Source organism: Epinephelus lanceolatus, chromosome 6 (genome assembly GCF_041903045.1).
Source record: "Epinephelus lanceolatus isolate andai-2023 chromosome 6, ASM4190304v1, whole genome shotgun sequence".
NCBI lineage: Eukaryota > Metazoa > Chordata > Actinopteri > Perciformes > Serranidae > Epinephelus > Epinephelus lanceolatus.
The window spans coordinates 35,055,884-35,078,712 of NC_135739.1; the positions used below are offsets into that span (position 1 = coordinate 35,055,884).

The 22,829-nt window shown below is 41.3% G+C and overlaps 1 long non-coding RNA gene across 1 annotated transcript; it reads right to left on the reverse strand.

Annotated features, from left to right (window-relative positions):
• Positions 1-1,683: 1,683 nt before the first annotated feature.
• LOC117253740 (uncharacterized) lies at positions 1,684-5,039 on the reverse strand. Its single transcript, XR_004501423.2, has 4 exons — positions 4,915-5,039; positions 3,082-3,146; positions 2,849-2,914; positions 1,684-1,803 (listed from the first exon to the last, which is right to left on the reverse strand). It is a non-coding gene; the product is annotated as an uncharacterized LOC117253740 (long non-coding RNA).
• Between the last annotated feature and the right edge of the window lie 17,790 nt (positions 5,040-22,829).

Consider the following 22,829-nt stretch of genomic DNA (forward strand, 5'->3'; position numbering starts at 1 on the left):
TCCTTTCCTGGCTTAAAGGTTGCACTCTTTTACACTACAAAATGAGGCCGGGATCAATAAATAAAGTAATAGAGTGAGTGTGTACGAACTCATATTCAACTTCAGGGTGACTTCAGTTCAAATGAGTTGAGTTAAATAACCTGAAAGTAAGAGAGCTGGTGTGAAGCTGAGGTTTTTCCACATCCAGCATCTGCAGCATGTTAAGGGAAACCCTCTCAACACTCCCTTTCCCCATCACCACCCAGTCTTCTTGTCTTCCTGACAGGCTTTGAAACATTGTGTCTGTGAGACAAGAATGAAAGCGACGACTTGGGCACAGACAGAGGCAGAAAGGGAAAACATCTTGAGATGTAAACACAAAGAAAGAGAAAGAGAGACTAGTGGCTGAGAGGTGTCCTCACATCACACTCCAGCCTGCCTTCTTCTATCAAACTGCCTCCAGTGGTCTTTAAGTACCGCCACGGTGTGCCCCTCTTGTCCTGGAGAACATAAAACCACACAACTGCTCCTTGTCCTGTTTGTCACCTCTCACAGACAAATAGCAGTGCATAAAGTTGTCACAACCACTGAGAGAAAATTCATTATTTTACTAGCAGCATGGTGCATTTACCCACAGTGATAGTTTCACCCCTCCAGCCATCGTTTTCAGGAGCATCTGCGGAAGAGAGGTCAGATAATAGCTCTCACTTTGGGCCACTCTGCCCCACTCCACATGGGATCTGAACCAGACACCTCCTGATTACTGCTAGTAGGTCTCTAGAGGTCCATTCCTCACTCAGCTGTCCAGTTCAATTACACACTGTGTGCAGTGAAGAAACGCAAGGAAATCTGTTGTTTTGCCCTGAGTCATATAGACAGAGAAGATTCTTAGGTCAGCATGCCTGCCTACACCTACACATCTCTGCACCAGCCATGGCTGCTTTATTATGGTCCAGACACCGGCTAATGTTTATTTAAATGCCCTGAAAAGCCATTCATGTCTAACAAGAAACACAGTGCTGTATGCTATTAACACAAACAGGTCACTTCAATATATCTGTTGGAGCATTGGTCAGGTCAATGCAGGAGGATTGCGGACAATTTTTACCTCTACATCACCTATTAGAAAATATATAATTAGACCAGGCCGAACTTCATCACAGTTAGTTGACAACAGAAGATCATATAATATTCCACTGTCAGATATTTGCTTTAAATGTTAAAAATAATAAGGGAACTGATGTGAAAGTAATGACGTAAAACTCCAGACTTCAGTCCGTTTTCACACCAAGAGGGTTCATGGTTCGAACCCAGGGTGGGGGAGCCCCTCTGTGTGGAGTTTGCATGCTCTCCCAATGTCAGCATAGGTTTTCTCCAAGTACGGCCTCCTCCCACACTCCAAAGAAAGAAGGCTCAAAAGGTTAGTTAAATTGGTGACTCTAAATTGCCAGTAGGTGTGAATGTGAGCATAAATGGTTGTCTGGCTCTATGTGTCAGCCCTGGGATGAAAAAATGATATCAGCTTGTAGTGGTCAGTAAAGTACTAAAAATCTTTACTCAAGTAAAAGTAATAAAGTACCTGCTTAATAAACAACTCAAAGTACAAGTTACCTTCTTTGCAGGCCAATGTAAAATATTCAAGAAACAGCACTTATTTTGATGACCATCTTTGGGAAAAATTTATTTAAGGATAGCCTATAGACCTATGATTTTAGGAGAACCTCAAGCAACTTTTTTAGGTGATGTTGAAATTTCAGCCGTGGTCCAATGAGAGGTATCAGGGACGCCATCCAGGAGAAAGAAGCTCCTTGTCAATCAGATCATCTGCAAGATAAAGCATGCTCTTTATTTGTTCCCAGTAGTGACAGTACTTGTTTATGGAATCAGATTCAGTATTAATGAATGCTCACAGAAGGATATGCAAATGTATTTCATGATTTATATATAAACAGCTCTGTCATCAAAAGTATATAATGTTGAATATAAATGTAAAAAAAATTCACATATAAATAAAAGGTTTACACGTGTATTTGTGATGCACACACAAATGTTTCTTTTTTGATGAAAATTGCTAATTCTTTTAAATACATATATTTGGAGATTTCTCTTAGATTTTTTCAAAAACACAGTTGGTTTTTGTGTATACAGACTTTTGAACCTGCTTTTACAAAACAGCCCATGTGTAAACCTCACTGCATTTGTGTTGGGTTTTATTACGACTCGCCTGCTGCGGCTCAATTCACAAATGCATTTTTTTTTTCAAAAGGGAATTATCAGTATCCATCAGATGTCCCCTTCCTTTTCAGCCAACCACATGAGTGCACACTGGAGGGTATGCTGTAATGTAATCTCATGGCATTACAACTGCTGGTCTGCAATTATGAATTTAAACACAAGGAGAGAACAAACATCATGATAAAAGAGATATCTGATAGGCTATGGATAATTCCCTTTTAGAAAAAAAAAAAATGCATATGTGAATTGAGCCGCAGCAGGGGAGTCGTAATAAAACCCAACACAAATGCAGTTAAGTTTACACATGGGCAGTTTTGTAAATGCAGGTTCAAAATTCTGTATATAAAACATCCAAATGTGTTGTGTGTGTTGATGAAAATTGCAAATACATTTAAAGACATATATTTGTGGATTTGTTTAAAACAAGAAATATTTGTGTGCATCAATTTTACATTTACATCTAACGCTAAATGTTTTTGCGGAAAGCCATTTATTCATAAATCATAAAATGCATTTGTGAATCTGTCTGTGCACATTCATTAAAACTCTGTGTATAAAGCTAGCTACACTGTATTATTTTATATTTCTTTTTTTTTTTTTTAATTTTAAACCTATCTAATGTTAGCTGACATACCTTCAAAGGAAGGGAGCAACTCAGCCAGAGTTCCATTCAAGAAGTTTCTCCTTCACAAACTCCCATCTTTCAGAAATGAACAGACACAAACACTTTAAGGGCCACGTGATTGCGCACATGTATGGATTGTTCTATAGGCCTTTATCTCTTTAGACATTTTGACTGAAATAGTAACAACTAGGGTAGTGTTGCTATTGTCGCCATTGAGATAATAATTTTCAATCTTCACTGACTTTGACTTGCATTCAACGTCTCTGTCCACAGAAGCAGCCATCTGACAGCAGCAGCTCCTGCAGAGCTGAGAGGACAGAGGCCGGTCAAACTGACTTCACCAGGCTGACTGACAGCAGACATTTAATGCCAAATAGTTTTTATGTTAGCTCTACAGGAAGAAATCTATGGTGTTTGTATTGATTGATTCATTGTTATTTTTATTTTATTTTTTTTACCTTGCCCACCAGCAAGTGAGGGGAATCTTTGTGACTCACAGACAGACTGCTTGCTTATTAATCAATGAAAAATATTTGATTAAAAAGTTAAAAACACATAAACAGTGGGACATTTGTGTGATTTTAAACAGCTGTCTGTTGAGATTGTGCTGACTCAGACCATAAAAAAATGCAGGAGGTCTGGTTATGGAGGCGACAGAAACCTTTTACCAAAGCATAAATAGAAACTGTCGCTCTGCTTTTGAATTTCTTTCGAGTGACACTCTTCACAAATGTTGAGCACTATAAATCACGGTGTGACATTAATGCTGAAAGTTTCCAGGCATAAAGCCTAAACTATGAAAAATCAACATATTCTCACCCCCACCTGCCAAGCACCCCCATCTGCCAAGCACAGCAGCATGATCAGTGGTCCTATGATTAAAATGATAACCCTTGTTGTACTCCTCCAGCATCAGTTTTACACGTGTCACTTTCGACTTGGTAAACGCATACAGTGTCTTTTCAGAATAACGAAAATGGTTTGGGTTAAAATTAATGTTTGTTACATCACGTTTGTAATGTAAGTTAAGAAGCTTACGTAGGTATGTGACATGAGTTTAGTAAGTCAAGTCATGTATCTAATTTAAAATAACTGAACGATTAGTTTTGGTTTCACAAACAGTGGTCTCCTGGAAAGTCCTGTGTTTGTTTGACCCATCCATCCACCCCTACCTCTTCTCTGCAAGGACTTTTGTTGCTCTTTAAACTATGTCCCCTGATTTCCTCCCTTGCTCCCATCATACTCACTATGGCCCCATAGAGCATCAAGGGCCACTGACCTAGCAGCTTAATTTGATAAGTTGTGAGTGACAAACAGCCTCATTCCAAAAGCACAAGTATAAAGACAGGTGTGGCATTTACTTTAAAAGAAATTGCCAGTGTTTTTGACACAATGTTAATTGATTTGAACTAATAATTTTGCCTTTTTATTATGTTTGTTCTCAGTCGCCAAACGTATATTTTCACAGATATATATTTCATTTATTCATATAAATGTCATATCATTTTATCATTTTTTTGCTTGTAAGTAAAGTTTTGTATTGCGTAAGGTAAGACAAATGATAAAATATCCTGGAGATGGTGAGCAAGAGACAATAAGTATAACAGTATCATGAATCCCAACATACCTTGGGGAGTGTGTTTGTGTATAACTTGTTCTTTTGACTTCAGAGTGAAATCTTCCTTGAGGGTTTTTTTCCTACATCCATAAACAACTCTCACCTTTCTTACATTTTTTATATTATGCAGTGCACACACTCATCTTCTTGTACTTCAAACACAAGACATTTGAACAAGCGGCAAGGGACCTGCAGGCAGAATGGTCCAAGGGTTGTGATCTTCATCATTCAATGTGCAAACTGACACACGCACAGGAACATGAGACCCACTTCAATGACTTGATTATGCAATGGATGCATTAATGTTGGCTCAGTTTCAACACATGCAATATTCCCTTTTAGTGAGTAGTTAAGTTAAATCTCATACAAAACAGAAAAACAGCTGGTGTGCTGTGAACTTGAGAGTCATGCTGCATTGATCTGCCGCTGCAGCAAACAACTAAAAGCCACCACAAACCTCCTGGGAGTCCGACTTCAGCGACTATATGTGCTCAGTCTGTTGTCATTGTGTCAAAACGAATAGAGGGCCTCCTGAAGATGGGTGAGTCATAGACGAGGAGGGAAGCGCTGACAAGCTTAGATGGCATCCTGAATCTTTAGGTCAGAGTTCATCGCTATTTATATGCTGAGAACGAGGCTGGGCTCTCCATCCTCAAAGGTCAGTCTCATTAAACTCTGCCTTGAGAGCGGAGCAGGCCAAGTTTTCTGAGTAGCGCGCTGCTTTTAGTGTCTCAGTGGCAGGTAATAAGGAAGAGCTGAAAATGACTTTACATGTAAATAGTTTCATTAAACCAGTTTTATCAGCGGTCTGGTGGACAAATTACTAAAGAAGAGATCGTGCGGTATCAAATCGAGCGCTCCCTAAACACAGCACCCCTTAGTTACTGTTGCTATGCCTGTCAAGCTTACCATTTTCGTTTTCTCAGACCGGCAGCATATGCAGTTTACAATGATAATGTGGCACTCCAAAAAGTCAGCTGATGACCCATTTTGAAAACATGGAAAAGAAGAAAAAGCATTATCATCTATTGACATGTACTGGTTAGCTCGGGTATTATAATACAGTACAGTACTGTAAAAATGTCCAAATCAAAATTATTATTATACAACCTTTGGATGGCTTTAAATCTTACTACAGAAAAGCATACTTGAAACACAGCTGTCAGATATATGTTTAAGTTTGGGATGTGGAATAACTGAACGTGACAACATCTAACTCTAGTTTGGCTGGATTTAGTGGGGTGTATAGAGCAGGACAGAGCTGCTATTAATCTAAAATATACTACTTGTTGGCTCCCACAGGATGGATGTTCCAGTCCTGAGCAGGTAACATAACCTGTTACCCAACATAAGTTAGCTAGTTGCCGTTGGGGGCAGGTTAGCCAGCCACTGTACACTCAGCTCCAGAAGCTGCTGACGGACAGCTATGATGTCAACGGAAGATAGAGTTAGTGTGGATTGGATGACAAAATGCTTACACACTGCATCTGACATCCAGCTGACATTATGTTTCACTTGCAGCGAGGATTGAATCCCTTCTTTCATAGCTTTCCAATAAGAAAAAGCTACACCAATGGGGCTCTGCGTTTGTCCCGGCTGTCGACAGATCTTTTTCCCTTTAATCCACTACCTTAGGGGTCTTTAACGCCAAGAACCCTTGAGCTCAAAGACACAAAACACAGAGCAGGGACACCGTACTATGTATACAACTGAGTTTCACTTGAACTCAGTTTGTGCTTGCCTGAAGCTGTGAAGTCAGCAGAATCAGTTGTAGCATGGCTAGCTGCATTAGCTTCACCACCTGTACTTTCGCTGCTGGTTTCTGTGGTGGACATTGTATCAGAGTCTCTTGCTTGAAAAATTACAAAACAAATAACTGTGTGACGTACAAGAATGTGTGTACAGTTGGAATAATACAACTAATTGTCCTGTTTGTAAATGTAAGCTAGTTTGTCTTGTCTTTATGGATAAATACCACACAGTGACATTAGCTAGTTCACACGCCTGCAATTAGCCTATGATCAATACGGTATTGTACTGTAAAACTTTTAATTATTTTTTTAATACAAATATGCTGAGTTATCTTTGCTAATAACATTGGATTGAACGTTGGATTCATTTTAATGTGTTTTTTTTTTTTTTGTTGACATTTTGACATTTTTTTATCTGATCTGGGGCATCCATTTCAGTAACTTTTCATGGACGCTTCTTAGGATTTACTGCATTGCTTCCACCATACCCCAAACTGCTGCTCCATCACCATGGTCTCTTCCCCCTTCCTGCCCCCTTTAGCTCTGTCTGGTCCATATAAAACGCATCACATCCAGCGCGCCACAGACTCTAGTAAACTGCAAAATACAGAGCTTTCCCTGGAGGGGATAGGCTTAATAGGCATTGTGTGAACTCGTTTGGTAAGGGCATGAATGTAACAGACGTCATTTATATGTTATGCTTTCAGGTTCATTTCTTAAACTTGATCAATGTTAAACCCGATGCGTCAGAAGCCCAAAGACTGAGATTAAATGAAATCAGTTGATTAATAATAAATAAGAGTTTGTAATTTGTTTCAGGAAAGCAGGTCAGTCATCAGTTATCTGACACAGCAAGCCTTGGGAGAACATTACATTGATTAGAACTGTGCTGGGTGGACAAAATCAATTATTGACACAAACATTTAGCTCCACTGTGTCTGTTTTATATGGAAGACTTTTATATTGTGGATTTTACATTTTCACTCTCCTACTGTTTCAAGTCCTTTATTTATGTTTATAACCCGAGTATATTATCAAAATCAAGTCACTCACATATTCATGATTCCTGAATATTATGCCTGTGTGGTGATGTTTTTCCAAAAAACACTTTTGCCAGATGGTATGTCAGATCCTTTATACTCATTATCAGAAACAGTTCTCCCAGCTGGAATGCAATCACTTAAATGACTCAGTGCTGCATGTATAATAATAGCAGTGCTGTATATCACATTTTTAATGTCACGTGTGTTGGACTTGTGATCAAACTCATCGTCATGTAACAATGCAGGCTGTTCTAAGAGTCTCCTGGAGCTCAGGTAGCTGCTTGATTGTTACAATCAGAGTGAAGAAGCATCACGTGTTGTTGAAGTGGTCCTCACGTCAACACGATTCCTCGGAATGATTTCTGAACATGATTTGTGAGGCATAAGACTGAATGGAGGACACATTATTCCAGTTTTCTTTTTTTAATGCCAGAGGATGATAATATATCTTAGCGGCATGGGCAAAGGACAAAACTATGCAGCAGCTGTGAAATCTTAAGTGACAGTTAACATGGACTCAGTTTCTCTGAGGTTAGAAATGTTAGTTAACTATCCAGGACATCTTAAATCTGTCCCATCAGCTGTCAGTTATGCTCTTGATCTGCAGCGTAATTAACAGCTATTTTGTATTTTCCATGCATGAATCTTAACATGTTTCTCAGCCTTCATTGTTCACTTGTTTCTTTCTCTCTCTCCCTGTCTCTGGCCAACGACATGCCAGTCGGTGTGCATATGTGTTTCCTTTTTTCGAGTGTGTGTGGATTGATGCAGATTGAGTTTCAACAGAAATAAAAACAGGAAGCATGGGTTTGAAAATGGGATATGAAGACCAGTTGGTACCTTAGCACAGAGTGATCCTTGACTCCCTGTGATCAAACCAAAATATTCACAGCAGCGTGATACAGTTTACAAATGGCGCAATTTGCATTGTGATTTTATTAGAAATCCGTCTTTTCAATTTGGCATGAAATTCTATCTGCACAAAAACACCAATGAAAAAATATAATTGGAGCACCATATGTTTTCATGTAAATAAAGGAAAATGCTCCTGCAGCTAAACTACTTCAGTTGTGGTGATGCGAAACATCAAAGTGTTGAATATATGAGAACGGTATTCTTTCTCATAATGACGGCGCTATCAGGATAGAACAGACTGCCTCCTCATACAAAAGGCTGAGACAGCAACACGGAGAAAATATCTTAATGACTAATTACATTTTAAGATGTGCAAATGGTTTATATTCAAAGCTGTGACTACGCTTTAATCCTGTGAGCAAAGAACAATATTATTTCAAAATCCCCCAGCACCCATATTGGCTATTTTACATGACCCAAATTAGTGGGCTTTTTAGGTTTTAAATTGTTCTGTACACACAAACTTTGCCAATGAAAAAATGGTCATTATGAGGGAATAACACTGGGATTTGGCTTGTACATTTCAGAGGGATCACATCATAAATTAGAAAACTTGGAGTGTGTTTCGTGACAGCGGTGGATTAAAAGCAGGCGTCGAGATGTGTGATTGAATTACACCGAGAGCTTGCTTGAGTTTTGAGGCTGTGTTTGGAGCCACAGGAATGCAATGCAGTGTGTCATGACATATGAAATGAAATTCACTGCTGTAGAATATATTAGACTGCTTGTCAGAGCGGAAATAATAATGCAGTCATGGTTTATCAGCGCTTTCAAAGGCTTGTCATAAGTGATGAAATATGGTAATTGTATTTTTAATATCAGGACCAAAGTGGGGGCGGTGAATGATGCGGCGTTCTTGGTAAATCTGGCGCTTTACGAATAAATCATCAAAGTTTATATGAACTGCTGGCTTGTTTAACAGCAGCTAATGGATAACAACTGACTGAACTGCCTGCAGTTGGGAGCTATGTACACATGCCTCAACTTACTTCTCCAAGAACCCGCTGTGTGTGCATGCTTGAAATAACTTTATAAATGATATTTTTAAGCGGTGATGGAAGAAGCATTCAGATCCTCCAGTAAAATTAATGATAAATCAATGTAAAAATACCCAATTATGATAAGATAAGATAAACTTTATTGTCCCAAATGGGAAATTTGTTTTGGGCACATAGTGCAACATAGCTGCATAGCAGATACAACCATCATATACAAACAAAACACACAGTAGACAACCCTGTACAGCAAGACACAGATTTGAATAACATAATTGTACAATCAGGACTACTGGATGAAATATACATCAACTTTATCATAACAGGTAAGGCTAAAAGAATAAAAGCTCCTTAAGTTTGCACTAGCCCAGAAGATAATCATAAAAAGCGCAATAAAAACTGTAGTATAGATAGTGCAAATAAAATACAGTAGTGCAAATTAAAGCTTCACAAATAAAAACTGAAGTCCAAGTAAAAACGTATCAAAGTGTGCAACAGGTCAATAGTCACAATAGCAGCCCTGCTCTGCCAGGGAGACACTGCAGGGCCAGCAGATGAAGAAAGTGACATAACTAAAAGAACATTACAAGAAAAAAATTTATGAGGGAGATGTCAGGCAGGGGATCTGCAGCCATTGGCCTCCCTCTTCCTAGCCTATTGTATGTGTCCAGAGGAAGGGCAACGGGGGTAATGGATCCCCAGCAGTAGGCCCTCCACCGCCCTGACTTGGGTGGAGGGTGGAGGGGGGACTAGGGTAGTGGATCCACAGCAGTAAGCCTCCCCACTACCCTAGTAGGGAAGGGGTGGAAGGGGCTATCGACATCAGAAGTATGTATTTATTTATGAAGTAGTGAGATGGAGGTGGGGATAAAGGACAGTTTAAAACGGTTACTCTTACATGCACTGGCTCTGTAGCGCCTCCTCGACGGCAAAAGCTCATATTCGAAAATTACAAGTAGAGGACATGCATTCTAAATAAAAAAAGAGATCAATTTCTTGTTACAAATCTATTCTGAATATTTGAAATGGTTTCAATACTTACCACATAATGTTACTGTTTTCTGCTCTAACTAAGAAAAATAAAAAATAAATGTTATTGTTACTAGTCCATACCCACTGAGTGCACAGTTGCCCGCGTACAGTTTCACATGGTGTGTGTTTGGGACACAGGTCATAGAAAACTGCAGATTAAGTAGTGAACTGAACCCATTAAGAAGAGCAATGTATTCAGACAGAGTTTTTGTGAATTTGATAGTACAATGGCTTTATTGAAAGTACAGTAGTGCCATTGCCAATAGTGGGATAGTTAGTGGGCTAAAACTGTACATTAGTAGTTGAGGTAGCACGCTGGAAGGCAGATAGTTAAAGTGTTTATATGTTGTATTGACTTAAAAGTGGGGTGCACTGGTAGAATGACTGACTGACTGACAGAATGACACACTGACAAGTTTCCGTGGTTATGTACAGCATACCATACCATGACTCAGTCATACCAAAAATTAGAAAAAAAACCCAAACATTGGGCCACAGGGGGAGCCACAGTGATTCGTCGCATTTTAGTCATTTTTAAGCATTTTTCTGTTGTTATAGGCTACAGTTATACAGTTGCCAATTAGAGTTAAATTTCTCCAGTCACCTTGAGGCGTCCTGTTCTACATATCTACCAAGTTTAGTAAAAATCGATATGGCAGTTAGGCCTAGATAAGAAATTATGTGTGAAATGTGTGGTCATATGCCTACAAAGTTGCGTGGTGATCGGTGAAACCCTTGAGATGTTATACACTTTTATGTGATGAGCTACGCTCTCTGCAATATTCATTGCCTTATAGAAGCTCAGTTTTAGTAAGTTTTCCAACTTTTGCCAAGAGGGAACTTTACATATTGGTCCCTAAATTATGTTCACCGAGTTTCATGCAGATCGGTCAAACTTCCTATGAAGAGATCGATTTTAAGTGTTTTTCAAAAAAAATCAAAATGGTGGAAAATCTATATCACCGGAAGTTATGGGTTCTAAGGCAAATTTGTTCCTCATGAGGAGAGGCATCTCTGTGCAAAGTTTCATGTCTCTACGACATACGGGGCGTGAGATATGCCCATTCAAAGTTTGCAGTTTCAATCGGTTGCTATAGCGCCCCCTTTGGCCAATTGATGTAATATTGCTTCATTCGCATCCTCCCATGACCCTCTACCACTGTGCCAAATTTCACATTGACTGACCAAGTCAGTGAGGAGAAAAACGTGGAACAGACACACCCACAGACAGAGTTTCTGTCATTATATAGTAAGATGATATGAAATATTGATATTTTTCACTATAGAGTGCACCAGGGATGGTGTTTGTTTTACAGACTGACAAGGAAACCAATAGGAATTCCCAACTGGTTATTAATTATTACAGAAAATAAGCCCTGTGGCAAACACAGTTTATGTCACTTACACATTTTGTTCAGCAAAGTAATGTTCACATATGAACATTACTTTCATGATTGTTGAAATGCAATTGGAAGAAATAAAAAGCTAACATTAGGCTATAAACAAACTACACTGGTCACATGACGCTGTTACCACACAAAGGCTGTGAAGCCGTATTCAGCATGATGACAATTCTGTTGTTTCATTTAGCCACTCGTTAACAACCGACTGTTTTACACATAAAGGCTTTAACATTCACACATGGGGTATTTGCTGACATATTTTATGTTACAGAACAAAACATTTAAGTCTCCTACATTTGTGTTAACCACAGACCTTCTTCAGGCATCTAACCAAAAATCGATTCAAAAAACTCACTGACTTTTGGACAGGGGAACAAGGAATGCAAAAATGCTAATTCAGTCCTAGGTTTTACGACACATTCCTGCACCACTTTATTGTATCAAAGCTATAAATTCCAGTATTGTGACAACATTATCACAATATGCCTCAAAAGTAAGCTGAATGGGTTCTTTAAGGTATGTTAAGTTACTCATGAATACGGCCACCAGAGCATTTGCCCATAACGGTGTGGTTGTGCTAACTAATTGACCTATGGCTAAGCCCTGCCCTCAAACGCAATGAGCCAATCACAGTGCGTATAGCCATTCCCATACACTCGAACATTCTCTGCCTGGACATTCATTGAAATGCATTACATAAAGTCAGTTTGGTTCAGTTTTATGAGCTTTTTCGGAGATTTGAAGTTTAAAAATGGTCAAACGGTTTGCATGGGGTACATGCAACTCCGACACAAGGTATCCTGAGAGGCTGGGCGACGAGGTGTATTTTTTACACTTTAAACCACATCTCAACCGAGAAAAGTGTCTCCTTTGGATAAAGTTGTGTGGTAACGTTAGACCACAACATCAACTCAACGTGAATAAGATTAACAGTGATGTCTACATCTGTTCTAAGGTAAGTCAACATAGTGTTTGAGGCAACATATTGTCACTTTGCTGCAAAGAAATATTAAGTTGTCTTTAACATCTCTAGCTAACGTTAGCTAAAGTTAGCCTAATGTTAGCTCCTAGCTGCGTTGTTCATCATGTCACCTTGTTTGCTGGGAGTTCATTAGTCTATTTTGTTATAGTTTTGTACTTTGGTGATCGTACATCATTGTTAGCTGTTGTCCAAAGGGTTCTAGTTAAGCTAACGTTAACTTCTGGAGCTTAGCTTCATTAATTTATCTGTAATAATCGCAGAGATAACAAAGGTTGGCAAACGTTATGCAGAATGATTCAGTGTAAATACTGTAGCACCAAACTAACGGAGAGACACTCTTGGTAAAGATGGTAAAAAGGCCGTTATCCTTTTCTCATATTCTGAGCCAAAAACCTTAACTTCAGTGGCACTTTATCTTGTTGTCTTTGATGGTGATGCGGTTTATCACGCTTAGACAGTGACCTGTAAATTTTGGCTTGTAATTTAAGCTTTTCATCGACCTTCTCAACAATAAAATGATGAATATATCCCTCCAATGCGTAGTTTAGGCCCTTTTGGTTACTTCTCAATGACATCTGATCGTTATGTCCCCAAAAAATCATCAACTCCCTCCTGCGAAATGCCATGTACTGTGACACCTGCCATAGCGCCGGTCACTGAATGTTGATATTTTGTCGAGTGAGTGGAGGGGGGCGTGGCTTAGCCATAGGTCAGTAGAGTGTGCCAGGGCTGACGTCAAAACCTGGAAGTTTAGCATCGCGCTGGTTCCCGGAAGAGAAAGTGAATGTGATTTTTGCATTGCGTTTTGGATTATGTCAGAAAATAAGCTCTGTGGCTAACACAACTTACAGGTTTTGTTCAGCGAGATAATCTTCACATATGAACACCTTTCATACCGCATTTCAAGCTTAAATGCGATCGCCAGAAGTAAAAAGCTAACATTAGGCTTTAACAGACTACATGACTACTCCACGGTCACATGACTCTTGACGTCACCGCCACTAAGCTTTCAACTGATTTTGGCCGATTTATTTTAAAAACATTGTATAATGGGGAAATCGGACTGTTGAAGCTAAATAAGAAGCTGTAATGGCGGACTGCCAGCACTCTCGATTTGTAGTCGTATTGAGCAACTTGTTAGTAACTGCCTTTTTTGCGACACGTAAAAGCTTCAAAATTCACAAGTAGGGTATTTACTGACGCGTTTTATGTCGTAGAACAAAACCTGAAACTCGCTTAAGCTTTTGTTAACCACAGACCTTATTTGAGGCATTTTACTAAAATCCCATTCAAAAAAACATATTGACTATTAGACGAGAGAACCAGAAGTGCTAAAAGCGCTAACAGAGTTCCGGGTTTACTGGCACACTCTATTGGGGAAGGCAGCTAATCCTAAAGTGTTGACTGATAGCTGGAATCAAGTGTAAGCTATTTTGTTGAGTTGTCTCTTAGCAACTATGATCTACAAAGCCTCCATGTTCAGAACCAGCATGAGGCAGGATTGCAACATTCTTGTTTACAGCATAGCACTTCACTTCTTCCATTTTTACCATTCACAATAAAAGCCCAACTAACTCAGAGTATTTTGCCAATGGCAACTCTCAGGATGATTTACACCGGTAACAAATAGGCTACATATTCCCACAACTTAAAATGTAGTCCTATGGCTTCGCTCACTTTTCTCCAAGCCCTTGTCACATGTGTAAGGTCATCGTTTTATTGTGTGTATTTTAAACTCCCAGTGTTTTTAACTTGTAATATGTTTGCTTTTTAGTGTGTATCTTTAATTGTGTGTTTTTATTGCATGTCTTGTACACTGGGAGTGTGTGCTTTTATTCTGAAAACCTTATCCTAGTTGTGACACCCCTAAACCCAATCACTGCACCTGAGAGACTGCCAGGATTTTAAGAAGGCGAGCGGAGAAAGCTGCAACAGAGGCGAGACGCACGGAGCAGGCGAAGGAGCAGGAAGCGGCGAGTCTGACTGGGAAGAACACCGACCGCAGGACCCACGCCAGAGCACCCAGTGGACGGAGGAGCTAGGTGGCTAGTTGACGGCAGGTTCCATGAAGAAGCGGGCAGAGTGAAACTCTGCCATTCTGTCTCGAGACCGTGCCAGAAGAGGACAACGGTGCAGAGCGGCGGAGCCAGGAGACCAGGGACCGAATAAAGGACGTGTGGCTCTCTTTTCTTCGGTGACTGAGCCATCCCCGCCAGCATACTGGACGTGTGTGGTCGCCTTCCCCCTACAGATAAGCCCCCGAACTGTTTTATTGGACTTTTATCGCCCCTTAGTTTTAGCTTTCCTCATATTAGCCTTTCAGCGCCCCTTTTTATTAGCTCCCAGGTCTTATCATTTTTTATGGACTTTTCACCTGTGGTTTTAACCTGATTTTATTCTGGGAATAAATATTAGTGTATATCTGTTAATGCATCTGTGGTTTCTTGGTTTTAAACAACTGCTCTCTCGCCTGATTTTAAATTTCACGTATACCTTTTTAATCATTTTAACTTTTTAACACTCTTGCGTTACAAATTTGGTGTTGTCGGCAGGGTCAGGCCTCGAGAGCAGCTGTGCGAGCCAAGAAACGGAAATCATGATGATGCCTGTGTACCCAGGTGCCCCGTGGCTGCCTAAGTTTAAAGGGCCTGGGGATGATTTGAAATATTGTGATTGGAAGGAGCAGATATCAGGGTTACTGGGATCACAGGAATTGACTGAGTTGAAGAAAGTTGAGATTGTGCTGGGAGCGCTAGCTGGGGAAGCTAAGCGTCAGATTAATGTCTTGGAAGAGGGGGAAAAAGACCAGGTTCGCAAAATTTTCCTCTATTTGAACTCTTTATATGGAGACCGCACCCCTGTCTCAGTTTTAAGATCACAGTTTTTTAGTTGCACACAGGGACCAAGTGAGGCTGTGCCCTCATTTATTCTGAGATTGCGTGAGTTATATTGCAGGCTGCGGCAGCATGACCCAGACAACTCCCCCTCTGATGCTGCCCTACGAGATCAGCTGCTGCTTGGGCTGCAAGAGTGCTCCCTGGCTCAGGCCTTGAGGGTTTATGCTCGCTGTAACCCTGAGGAAAACTTTGCTGCAATCCGCCAGGAGGCGCTACTACTGGACGCAGAGTATGGGAACACACAGACCGAGGTAACATGCTCGTTTGTTAATAATTCACGTGTCCCCCCTAAACCATCACAGGGATCTGACTGGAAGGAGACTCTGAAGCAGGAGATCATGGAGGATGTGAAAGCACAGATGAGAGGACTCACCCAGGAACTAATGAGGGAGATCAAACCACTTCTCCAACCAGCTGCAGTTGCCCCACAGCCCTCCAGAAGGTCTGAGAGAGAGAGGCGGCGGCCAACTTCGTACGCCAATGACCGGGACGAACAAGGTAGACCTATCTGCCACCGGTGCAAACATGCAGGACACATAGCCAGGTTTTGTAGGGAGCCTACAAAAAAGCCTACAAAGCTGCTCCACAGCCGGCTTTAAACTAGCCATCCCTGTTGCTGAGGTCCGGGGGGCAGGGGTTACTCATTCGCTATCAGAAGAGAAAAGGGCCACGGAAACATTTATTGGACAAAGCCCCACCATAGGTGTAACCATTGAAGGAGTTAAGCTGCAGGGGTTACTAGACACAGGATCACAAGTTATCCTAATGCAAGAGAGCTTTCTGGAAGAACATTTCACCCAAGTTAAACTTGGGAAGACCCCTGTGTTTTTTTGATTGCGAGCAGCTAATGGTTTAGAGATCCCCTACACTGGCTACGCAGTGTTAGATTTTGAGGTGGAGGGCATTAGCATACCTGGGCGGGGAGTTGTTGTTGTGAAGGATGAACACTGCACACACCCACTCATTATAGGTATGAATGTTGTGACTGCCTGTTGGAATACCCTGTTTAAATGGCCCGGAGAGTCTGTTTCCTCCCCATCACAGTTGCAGAAGCAGAGAGTATGGCGGGACGCCTTTGCAACCTGCCGACACGTTGAAGTCACTACGGCGGAGGATGGGTTGCTCGAATATGTGCGGCCAGCTTGCCAGAGCAACATAAGGGTCCCTCCAGAGAGTGAGGTAATAGTGTGGGGCCGGGCTCGGATGGGCCCACGAGGAGCAGACTACTGCGCCCTGGTGGAAGCACTACCAGATGCCAGTAATGTAGGCGTGGCCAGGACGTTAACAGTGGTAAGGAATGGCAGAGTCCCTGTGCGAATCTGTAACCCCCACCCCTACAGTCTGTCTATAGGTTGGTACGAGAAACTGGGGAAGCTGTACCACATAGATGAGACTGATGTGCACGGACCTCGTGACCTGAGCTTGTCCCTGGAGGAGGACGGAGCTGTTAAAGTGGCCTTGGTGGATGCAACCGTGAATCCTGGACAGAGGGAGCTCCCATAGGAGGTGAGCGATTTAACAAACAGACCAGATCTGTCTGAAAACCAACAGGAGGAGTTGCGTGCCCTGCTGCTCAAGTGGGAAAAAGTTTTTGCCAAGCATGATGAGGACTTTGGCCGGACAGACGTTGTGCAGCACCAGATCCACACTGGCGATGCAGCGCCCATCATGGAGAGGTATCGACCCCTTCTCCCCCGATGTATAAAGAGGTGAAGTCCCTGTTGTCAGGTATGCTTAAGAAAGGAGTGATTAGAGAGAGCTGTAGCCCTTGGGCTGCACCCATGGTCTTGGTAAAGAAAAAGGACGGTAGTTGGAGGTTCTGTGTTGATTACAGAAAATTGAATGCAGTGACCCATAAAGATGCCTTTCCTTTGCCTAGGATAGAAGAGACACTGACCAACCTGAACAGAGCAGAATGGTTTTCTACCCTTGACCTGGCCAGCGGCTACTGGCAGGTCGAAATGGACCGCCAGGACAGGGAGAAAACTGCTTTCACCACTCCACTTGGCCTGTTTGAGTTTGAACGCATGCCGTTTGGATTGTGTAATGCCCCAGCCACCTTCCAACGGCTCATGCAACAGTGTTTAAGTGGTCAGGTGGCAGAGTTGCTGCTGGTGTATTTGGACGACATCATAATCTACTCACCTGATTTCTCCTCTCACCTACAGCACCTGGACGAGGTGTTTCAAAGGCTGTGGCGGCATGGACTGAAGCTGCGGCTGGATAAGTGTAAGCTCCTGCAACGTGAGGTGAAGTTTTTGGGCCACGTGGTAGAACAGCGAGGGGAAAGACCTGACCCAGATAAAGTCTCTGCAGTGCAGGACTGGCCAATCCCCTCTACTGTGAAACAGGTGCGAGCCTTATTAGGACTAGCTGGCTACTACAGACGTTTTGTAGCTGGGTTCGCAAAAATCGCATGTCCACTGAATGCACTGTTGGCAGGTGCCCCTACTGACAAACGGACAGAGACTCGGTCAGTACAGTGGTCCCAAGAGTGCCAAGCATCCAGACGTGTGGTCGCCTTCCCCCTACAGATAAGCCCCCGAATTGTTTTATTGGACTTTTATCGCCCCTTAGTTTTAGCTTTCCTCATTTTAGCCTTTCAGCCCCCCTTTTATTAGCTCTCAGGTCTTATCATTTTTTATGGACTTTTCACCTGTGGTTTTAACCTGATTTTATTCTGGGAATAAATATCAGTGTATATCTGTTAATACATCTGTGGTTTCTTGGTTTTAAACAACTGCTCTCTCGCCTGATTTTAAATTTCACATACACCTTTTTAATCATTTTAACTTTTTAACACTCCTGCGTTACACCCTCTCCTCTTCTGTTCTGTGTCCGTGCAGTGGCCTTGTGACGTTCAGCCATAGAACTGCATCTGCAGACAGCAACAAAGGTTTGTCCTCCATTTCTGGTTCTTCGTGACATCAGGATCTCAACACTGACATGCTTTTGCAACATAGTGTCATGCCAATTTTTTTGTTCAAGGTGAAACATTTTAACTCCAGCAGAGGCTTTTTTTGTGTCCATTCACATCAGATGGCATACTGGTGTCTATTTGCGTCTTTGCATTGATTTGCATTGTCATTTTGTGTTTGGTCTGAACACACCTTCAGAATGTTGTATTCTTATCTCTATGTCTAAATGGATCATTGTTAATTATACATTCATGATTCTGCACAGCTACACTTGTGTTTTCAATTATAAAAAGGTAAATTAAATTACAATAATTAGTAAATTAATTCTTAGGTTGAAGGTGGGCGCAGCTATGCTGGGAATTACTTGAGGTCACTGGACAGTTTTACAAGAGTAATGAAGGTGTAATTTTGTCCCACCTTAACATGTCAAACAAAGCTGAAATTAAAGTCAGGGTCAGTCGATCCATGGCAGTGTCTTAAACTACTCCCTATTTATGAGAAGAGCACAATGTGAGGCTAAGTGATGTAGAATGATGATACCTGAATGTCTGAAATCTCAGTTTACTACTCTTTATGAAGCTTAAAGGGGAACTAACGTTTTTTTCAACCTGGGCCCTTTTGTCTAAATGAGTGATAGGATGTTCAATACTTGACATTTCTCCAATACCAAGCTAGGGCTGACCTGCCTGCAGCCGGTGAACGTGCGCTACATTAAATAATAGGGCACTCAGACAGCGTTACACAATGTCAAAATACGTCCACTAAAAGTGCATTTTTTTCCGACAACATAACGGAAAGGAGAAATGAACGTCTGTCTTTACCTTTAGCTGGAATCGGACATGTTTGTTGTGGCAATTCAAAACACTTCCTCTGCCTGCTCCCTCTCTCTCCTCGTCCCTCTTCAATGAGCTCTGCATCCTTGTGCGTCCGTGTACGTCCCTGTATTCCGTGCTCACGAGACTGCTGTAAAACACCATAGACTGTATAGTAAAACACCAAAGAAGAAGTAGAATCTTGCAAGACGTGAGATTTCAGAGCCAGACTTTAACTCTCTGCCACAACAAACATTTTTTACCCGATTTTGACCAACTGGATCTGGATGGACCGCATTTATTTGAACACGGAGTAAACAGACGTACACAGATGCAGAGCTCATTGAAACTGAAGAGCGGACGAGGAGAGAGAGGGAGCAGTGTTACTTCGGTAGCACATATACTAAAATGGGTCCATGTAATTGGTTTGACAGCCCATTGGTTCGACATCCTATTAGTCCGACTGTCCGCGGTGCTGAACGGCTCGCGGCGGGCGTATGGTGCGCCGCGACCGGCTTGAGGCGGAGCAGGCTCACGGCTTATGTGTTTGTCACTTTCTTTTTCATTTTAACCCACACCATGATCTTTTCCTGACCCTAACCAAGTGGTTTTTGTGCCTAAACCTAACCAGACCTTAACCACAGGGCATCATGATGATTTCGGAACGGACTTTGGAACAATGAGTTTAATATGGTCGGAACAATGGGATGTCGAACCAATGGGCTTTCGAACCAATGGGCAGTTCCCACTAAAATTGCAACAGGCAGAGGAACATGTCCGAATCCAGCTAAAGGTAAACACAGACATTTCTCTTCATTTCTCCTTGCACATTAGTTCCCCTTTAAGAACATTAGTTCCCCTTTAAGAATTAGTTCCCCTTTAAGAAATGGCTATTACGATGGAAACAGTCACTGACATAATTAACAACTAAAAAAGTCTGAAAAAAAACCCTATGTAGGTTTACCATCAATGTGCAGGGCCTTTAAATAAAACACTGCCGACATATTAAAGGCCCTGCACACCTACACAGGTGTTCAATTACTGTGGTTAATTAGATTCCTGCTCAGGTTAAAGGTGGATACAGCTATGCTGGGAATTTCATGGCTTTGTATCTTCTTTAAATAATGATTTAACCATTTCTATGCACCTCATAAATATCCTTATCATCAGTTTTGTCCTTTATTTTATTTCATTTTAAATAGTTATTTTAAATCTGCCAGTATAAATTATTTTAACCTGTTTCAACCTTATTGTCGTGCAGCAAGCTTCTTTAATCTTCAATACCACACAATAAATCTAAGTTTTGTTTTTTTTTACATTTGTTGACATGAACTTTGGTTTGAAGGATTTGTACTTAGAAATAACTTAGACATTTATTTTTCTGTATGGCAGTTATTAAGTATGCATATGTTTTGTCTGTGTAATCATCATCTGCCTTAAACTAATAACTTTACCTGTCAAATAAATCTTGTGGAGTAAAAAATAATGTATTCATGCTATCATTGTAACAACAGGTGCGGAAGCATTCTGGTTTCTGCTTGCAGTCCGAGTAGTATTGACTAATCATGTCAGAGTGGGCTTTGCTTAGTAAGTAAACAGTTCATGTGTGGAGAATGAAAGAGACAGAAATGACATCTCGGAGCTCAGAGCTATCATCTGATGATGATTTAGCTCTTTATTAGTTTGCTTTTGAAATGTATTTATCTGCATTCATATGCAAATATCTGTCTCTAGCAATTAGCTGTCTCTGAACTTCTTCGGTTGTGTTGCTAATGTAACTGCAAACAAGGATCGGTGGATGGAGGAAGTGTTGGCCCAGATATCTTCTGGCCACACCAGAACCCTGAAATATTGTCCGTTGCCTCCAGAGGCTAAGTCATCATCCCCTGAAAGCCAGTAGGTACCCAGATTGCTGCTGTTGCAATTGAAAGGGACGAGCCATATCTGCTCGACAGATTGTTTCCCCTTATCTTTTATTTCTATTCCTGAGAGAGCGAGTCATTATCTTACTATTCTCTGCGCTTTACGCAAACCTCAGGGACGAGAAGATCAAAGTGATATTATTAGTCGTTGTGTCCTGTCTGCCTCTAATGCAGCTCCTGGAGTCAGCTGTCAAATCTGACATAACACCTCACCCCTGCATCTTTTCTCCGTCTTCTCATGCATTCTCCCCGGACTTGTGTCTGTGTGGGGGTGTGTGTTTCAAGGGCAGGTTGAAGAATTAAGCTGCCTGGCTATAAAGGTTTCCCTGCAAATGTTAACCCATGGGGCTCTTTTAATTAATCAAGAGGACGAGTGATCTCTGCCACCACTTCAGAGGAAGGGAGAGGGCAGATGTCGCATGATATTATCTGGGAATGGAGGTGGTAATTAATCACCTTGACAGCCCTTGATTTGTAAACATGGCTAATTTAAAGCTTTTTTTTCTGAGGGAATCACACAGGTACGAGATGCATCTCACTGGCCATGACAGGTTTAATTTGCCCTTCAGTAAAAGCAGGCAAACAGCCAAAGACTGTGTTGCTGTTTGATTCAGATTGAGTTTGACAGGCTGCTTAAGTGAATATGAACCGGAGATAAGCTCAAAATGAATGAACGAAGTACTTTAGTCTTAGAGCTATTAGGGCTTTAAAAGCAGACTTTAAGAAACATGCAGTGAGTACTTATCAGCACACAGTGGGGTTTGCACTCTTTTAAATATAATTTAGGAAACATAAATTTTGTTCCCTTTCATTACCTCCAGCTCAATGTGCCTGTTTTATTTGATAACTTTGTCCTTTTTCATGATTGATCACCTGTTATCAGTGATTGACGTTTTAAAGTTTTCAATAGTTGCAATGTTGTTTGCTTCATTATGTAATTACAACCTATTAGGGGTCATTATTTGTATACCTGTAAACACAGAACTCATTTTTTTCAATTTAACTAAACCCAGTTCATAGAGGAGACCTCTGTTGTAAGCCTGGGATGGCCTATCACAGGTACAATCTTTCCGTGTTATTATTTTGGATAATCAATCACTTGATCCCCAGGATTAATTGTTATCCCATTGGAGTACTGTATATATGTATGAATGATCACTTGGCACTTGTTTTTTAAGAAAAGTTGCAAGCTGAAGGACGACCCCCCTCCAAGCAGCAATGCAGCACTGATGCTGCCCTCAGTGGTGTGACAACAGCCACGCAGAAGGTAACGTTACGCCAGGGCCACACTGCCAACGAAGTGCTGTGAAGCGCAGCGCACTGAAATTCTCCCGCAAGCCGGAGCATTTCCGTTCACATCAGAAGTGGCATTTCATGCCGGTCGACAAGCGCTTCTGTTCCCAGCTGTTGTCTCCGTCACATTTGGGGCTGTTTTTCCATCATGGGTAAGTAAATAACCTCATAAAATTATGCGCCATGTTTTCCTAACTACTGTACATGTATGTGCACTTCTTAGTAATGAGTATAGTATGTATATAAACACACACACATACATTGCATATGTCAAACGGGGTTTTTTTATTTTGAAATTTGTTTTATTCTGAAAATTGACCGGATGCTGTTGTTATTCCTTTGTTTGACTTCCTGCCCGGCTTGACACATTCGCTTGCGGCTCGTGCAGAAAATAGACCAGACGCGGAAA